Here is a 6,764-nt window from a genome sequence, read left to right as displayed (position 1 = left end):
TTTATAACTCCGAACTTCCTTGCACCAGCCAATGCCGAACTCAATGAGTTCTATCTAGGTCCTTCATTCAACAACGTCGAGGCTGTCGAACAAGTGGCGGTGGGCCAGCTGTTCCCTTGTACTCAGGGCCCTCCGTTTCTAAACTCTTTTCCGCTGAGGCCGCTTCGCAAAAGAGGTATTCGCACTTGACCTAAATCTGATGTTGCTTTCCGTAGATGGCATGCTCACCTTGTGGACCATGGTCCTACCAAGGCAATTTTTGATAGTGCTAGGATTTCTGATTTGTTAGAAATCTCTCTTCAACCCCCTACTTTTGATCCAGCGCTTTTCCCTATTACTTTAAGTTTTTGGTCCTCTGAGTATAATACTTTTGTTTTTCCTCTTGGTCCCATGTCCATTACTTTAAGGGATGTTGGGGTTTTAGTAAATCTATCACATTTGGGCGATACCATTTTCCCTGGTATTTTGATTTCTGGTGCCGCCCCAAAATTTGACAGAAAACTCATCGAGTCCTATTCAAGCCTGCAAAGCTGTTATAATCACTCGAGCGCTGAGCCTTCCCATGCTAAGCGTGTGACCTTTCTTCAGATTTGGCTTTGTAAATATGTTCTGTGTGTGCCAAGCATGAAGCCTTCTATGAGCTATTTACCTATAGCGCACGAATTGGCGCATGGCAGGCCCTTGAATTTGTATTCTTTCTTTTTGGCGGCCCTTTATGGAGGCATGGCTTCTCTCCAATTCCAATTGAAGAATGGTGCATCTCCCGCTGGCAGTGGGCCTCTCTGGTTCACTCAAATGTGGTTGAGAGCCTATTTTCCCTCACTGGGTGCTCTATCCTTTTCCTTTCCTTCTGCTAGCTGCTTAGGGCTAGCTATTGGCCCACTGAGCCTTGTAAATATGTCCAGAAAGGATATTTTTTCATTCTTTTATACTTTGAATTCAATTCCTTCTTTCTTTCCCTTTCCTCCCTTTTTAACTCCAGATTATGTGCAACCCCCATCCACTCTGGACAGCGCGAGCACCTCCCTGCTCGTTTGGGTTCAGTTTTTGACCGGGAGGGAGTTGTTTCATGATATTTTGACTGGAACTAATGCTAAAGCTGGGGTTGAAATATATGCTCCCCAATTTTTTGCTCATCAACTTGGTTTTGGCCAAACTTGGCCTGTTCTCCCTTGTTATTCTAGAAATTTGATAGATCGCTTCCACACATTAATAAGGCAGAGGTAGAAACTAGAGATGCCCGCAATCTTCTTTTGACGAGTAATTTTTCATTAGCTCCTTTCAATCCTAGCCATGCCACCTATCCCCTTTTTGAACAACTCTGGCCATCAGTGCAGCGCAGATTGTTTGCAACTGATGCTAATCGAGCTTTTCATTCACTGGATCAGCCGAACATTTCTTCCACTTCCTCTATTTTGGTCACCCCTGTGTCCATTAGGAGTCTTTCCTCCTCTGCTCGTGCTAAACAGTCTGTTCGTCCATCTACTTCTCTTCCTGCCAAGCCTACTGCACCTAAAAGTGCCCCAAGCCGTAAACGGCCAGTCTCAGCATCTCCCATTTTGGAGGATGATAATGATGATGACACTCCTCTCATTGTCAGGAGAAAGGTAATTAAATTAGTTTACTCATAAGCATACATTTCTATATTTGAAACTTTTCTATGTGCTAATGGTTTATTCGGATTTCTCAGAAAAGCTCAGCCTCTCCTTCGAAGGCTTTGGTGTTGGCAGCTCCTGCTCCATCACCCTCTACTGAGGTTGCATTATCCAACCAGCTGATAAAGGGACTACGCTTAAAGAGAAACCTTCAGTCCCGGAATCTTCATCACAACCAATGGATGAACCACTTTCCTCCCAGGGTATCAACCCCATAAATGTTGAACCAGAAAGTAATACATTTATTGATGTTTTACCTTTGCTTGTGCTATTGGTTTTTGACTTGTTGCTTTTTGAATTCTGCAGATGCCCCATGGGTTTGCCCGTCGTGGCAAAGTCTTCTCGCTCAGACAAGGAGAAGTTCTCACAAGTGGTGGAGCCACTGGTGGTAGATTTGGCTGGGGATATGCCATCTCCCAAGATTTCTGATGAGGTAATCTTTGTTTCACTTTTACTTCCACTTTGTTCATTGTAGTGAAAAACTTCAATGTTGGCAACTTTCTTTGCAGGATGCTGATAGGATTTTACGTTCCATCCAGGACTTGTTCACTTCCTGGGGGCAAGTTAAGACGTCTCGTCCTGCTTCAACCAGTCGTCCTTCTGCTTCTTCAGAGGAAGATATGAAATTTCTTAAGCAGTCGATATTTGAGTATGTGTTCTTTATGGATATGGACATCGGTCAGGCTAGTGCTGCCAAACATAAGGATAAGGTTGAGCATTTGAGTGCAAAGTTGGCGCAAGCACTGACACTTTCGTCGCTCAATCTTTCTGCTGATTTTGAAGCGACGTTGAAAGTTGTCCATTTCGAGATTCTCTCTTTGCTGGCCAAAAATGTCAAACTGAAGGCCAAAAGTACTCAATATCTTCGCGCTGTATCTGAAAGAGAGTCTTTGCTCATGGAGATCAACAAAGCTGAAGACGAACTAAAAGAAATCTCTTCTAAAGTCATGATGGAAGACTCTTTGATGACCAGCTTGGCCGCACAGATGAAGGAGCTTCAAGCATGGATGGACGACTGCAAGGCGAGAATGGCTGCTAAGAAACGCAATGCCTCCCAAGGAATTGAGCGAACCAAGTCTTTGGTCGAGCAGTACAAGAAGCTGGAGGTTGATGATGATTTTGTGGCTGAATTGAACGTCACTTCTTCTCAATAGAGCGAGGATTGGGGAAGACTTAGGGAAAGAATTCGTTCAGTCTGGGGTGAATTGTAATTAAGACATTTAATGCCTTAATTTGTCTTTTTGTAACTTCGTATTAACTTTCCCTTTGTAACCTCGTACTGATGTCCATTGGCAATTCTGGACATATTAGTAGCTATTATCATTAATGAACGATTAATTTGTCTTCTTGTGTATTTATTGACATTGTCTTTAATCGTCAACCCCCAAGCATTTAACTGCTTTATGCTAAGATTCACGCACATTTTCTCTTTGGTGTTTCTGCCTCTTTTCCCGAGACTTCGAGCCATTTAATTCTAGTTACTAGGCACGAATGTGGCTATTCATATTCTGCCTCTTCACCTTCAAGCCTCTATAAATGCACTTATATTCCACACTTGTTATTTTCATTTCCATTCTCATCTTCAAAACCAATTTGTTGCCATTGTTCGACATTTTGACAATCGATCCAAAACCTTCGTCTTCCAAGGAAATGGATCATTTGATCCGTCCATTTTGCCATCTTTCTTGATGTCGCCTTTGGTATGGGAGATATAGAAAATATTTTTTGGTCAGCAAAGTTCTTCCCATCGTCTCCATGTTCCTTACAAGGAGTTCGATGATGGAAGACAATTTTTTAGGACGTCTGCAAGCCAACTTGCTTGCTGAGAGTGTTTCTCAGCCTCCTTGCCTGTCATTACAGGGATGCATTTAGGAAGGCGACGTGAAAATGCTTCTTTTTCCCTTCTACTTGCTGAGAGTGCTTCTCGGCCTCTCTGCTTACCTTTGCAGCAGTGCGATCAGGATGACAATCAAGGCCAGTTCACCCTCTTACTCAGCAATCGACCGGGAGATTAGTTTGCTCTTAATTGTAGCTTGTAGAGCATTTAGTATTTAGTATTTTGTAATTTTGTAACGAACGTTTGATAATAAAGGGATTTGTTTGAACGTATTTCACTCTGGCCCCTTTTAATTTACGATCGTTCAACGCAATTTGATTATACTTTTATTTGTTCATTTTCCCATAAGGAAGGAACATATTTTTTTAAATATTTGCCATTAATGAACCTCATGTGCTTGGTGCCGTCTAAATCTTCCAAATGATAGGCTCCATTAGGCAACACATTATTTACTTTATATGGTCCTTTCCAATTGGACAATCACACCATACTTTGGATCTTTGCTATCCAAAGGGAATATTGTTTTCCAAACCAATTCGCTCAGGCTGAATGACTTGGCTATAACTTTTTTATTATAAAATTTAGCCATTCTTTATTTTTGAACTTGAAATATATCTAGGACGTCCAACTTTAATTCGTCCAACTCCAATAAGTTTTGAACTAATGATTCGGTATACTCATCACGACTTAACTTATGTTGCAAACACACTCTGATCGATTGCATGTTGATTTCCACAGGCAAAACAACCTCCTGTCCATAAGTAAGTTGGAAAGGAGTAATTTTGGTACTTGACCGAAGCGACGTCCTATAAGCCCATAAGGCCTTGTTTAAACATTCGTGCCAATTTCTGACTTTTTCATCTATAATTTTTCTTATGATATTTTTTTGAATCTTATTAGAAGATTCTGCTTCTCCATTGGATTGAGCGTAATATGGTGTGGAGTTCACTAATTTAACTCCAAACTCGCTCAAGAATTTATTCATTTGATCCCCATTTAAAAATGTTCCGTGATCTACCATCAAAGTTTGTGGAATTCCAAATCTATAAATGATGTGATCACGGATAAATTCTATGACATTCTTTTAGGTGATCTCCTTTAAAGGTATCGCTTCTACCCACTTAGTGAAATAATCAGTTGTAACTATAATAGAGGTATGTTGCTTGGACGATGGGGGGTAAATATTCCCTATCAGGTCTATCGCCCAACCCTTAAACGGCCAAGGTTTGATAATATGTGCCATCTCTTGTGCTGACGCCCTTTGTATTGGACCATGCTTTTGACATGCTAGACAACTCTTTGCATACTGAACGCATGATTCTCCCATCTTTGACAAAAAATATCCATTCCTAATAATTAACCATCTCATTCTTTGGCCAGCTTGATGAGCTCCACATATCCTTTCGTGCACTTCAGCCATGATCGTCCTGACTTCTTGCAAACTTACATATTTTAGCAATACACCATCGGAGCGTTTCTTAAACAACTCTTCATCTATCAGTGTATAGTTTAGCAAACATAACTTCATTTTTCTATTATCTCCTTTGTTAGGTCCTTTAAGAAACCTTTTGATCTCTACCCTCCAATATATTGCATCTCTATCTTGTATGCAATGAATTTCAATCGTTCTCGCTCTTCTTTGGATCACGGACAATATTGTTCCATACTCACAAGCAAACTTCCAATTTAAAACCTTTGAGTACCCTGAGGCCATCTGGGCCAATTCGTTCGCTACGTCATTATATATCCTATTAACACATTGAAACTCTATTTGGTCAAATTCTTCCAACAATTCTTGGGCGATTTCATGCTGACTTATAATGGAATCACTTTGGCATTTAAAATCATCAATCAATTGGTAAATTACCAATTGAGAATCGCCTCTAACGATCACATTCTTTATCCCCATATCTATCATTAATTCTAGGCCCACGATTAAGGCTTCGTATTCGGTCTGATTGTTGTGCACATTCTGTCTAAAGTGAATACGAACTTGTAATAAATTCCTAAAGGATTTATCAGTGCCACTCCTACTACTGCACCTTCGGAGATTTTTGATCCATCGAAATATAAAACCCGAAGTTTTAATTTGAATGAATTGATCTCTAACTTAATTTCTTCAGACAATCAAGGCATGGATGATCGGCCAGAAAATTAGCCAAAGCCTGATTTTTGACTGCCTTTTGGGGTATGTATTGTACTTCGAATTCTAATAATGCTAATGTCCAAAGGCCTACCCTTTGGTGAAAAATAGAGCGAGAGAACATATACTTAACCAAATTTACTTTAGAAACTAAATAAACGGTGACGGGCCGTAAATAAGCCCTTAATTTTGTATATATGAAATACAATGCAAGACATAATTTTTCATTGGCAGAATAATTACATTCACATTTTGTTAACTGTCTACTCAAATAGTAAATCGCCCTTTCTTCACCAAATTGGTCTTCCTGCGCGACCATTCCAGCTATTGATTCTTCTTCAGCCGATATATACACTTTTATTGGTCGTTCTTGGATTGGTGACGCCAACACTGGTGGATTTGATAAAATATGTCTTTAGGCTTTCAAAAGCCTTTTGATACTCTTCTTTTTAGATGAATTCATCCTGATTTTTCAACTTTAAAAGCGGTGAAAAAGTTTTAGTTCGCCCTGCACAGTTAGAAATAAAGCGTCTTAAAAAGTTTACTTGGCCTAGAAACCTTTGCAATTCTTTTTTATTGCTAGGTGGTTTGGCCTCTAAAATGACCTTCGCTTTATTTTTATCAAGTTCAATCCCCCTCTTGTGTATTAAGAAACCAAGAAAATTCCCTACATTAACACCAAATGCACATTTCAAGGGATTCAACTTTAGTTTATATTACTTCATTCACTCAAATGAACATCTTAATTGTTCAAAATAGTACTCTTCTTTACGGGATTTGACCACTACATCATCTACATATACCTCAACAAACTTACCTATCGTATCATGAAAAATCAAATTCATTGCCCTTTGATAAGTTGCTCCTGCATTTTTTAGATCGAAAGACATAACTACCCATTCAAAACATCCTAGAGATCGAGGGCATCTAAAGGCAGTTTTGTGTATATCTTCCTCAGCTATGTAAATTTGATTGTATCCTGAATATCCATCCATGAAGGAATACATTATATGTCCGGCAGTCGAGTCTACTAAAGAATCTACCGTGGGCATTGAATATTTATCTTTAGGAGTGGCTATGCTTAAATTCCTAAAGTCTATGCACACCCTTAGTTTACCATTCTTTTTTA

The sequence above is a fragment of the Olea europaea genome, chromosome 6, assembly GCF_002742605.1.
Source record: "Olea europaea var. sylvestris chromosome 6, O_europaea_v1, whole genome shotgun sequence".
Classification (NCBI taxonomy): Eukaryota; Viridiplantae; Streptophyta; class Magnoliopsida; order Lamiales; family Oleaceae; genus Olea; species Olea europaea.
The sequence above is the reverse complement of the archived record's forward strand: the minus strand, read 5'-3'. Positions refer to the sequence as shown.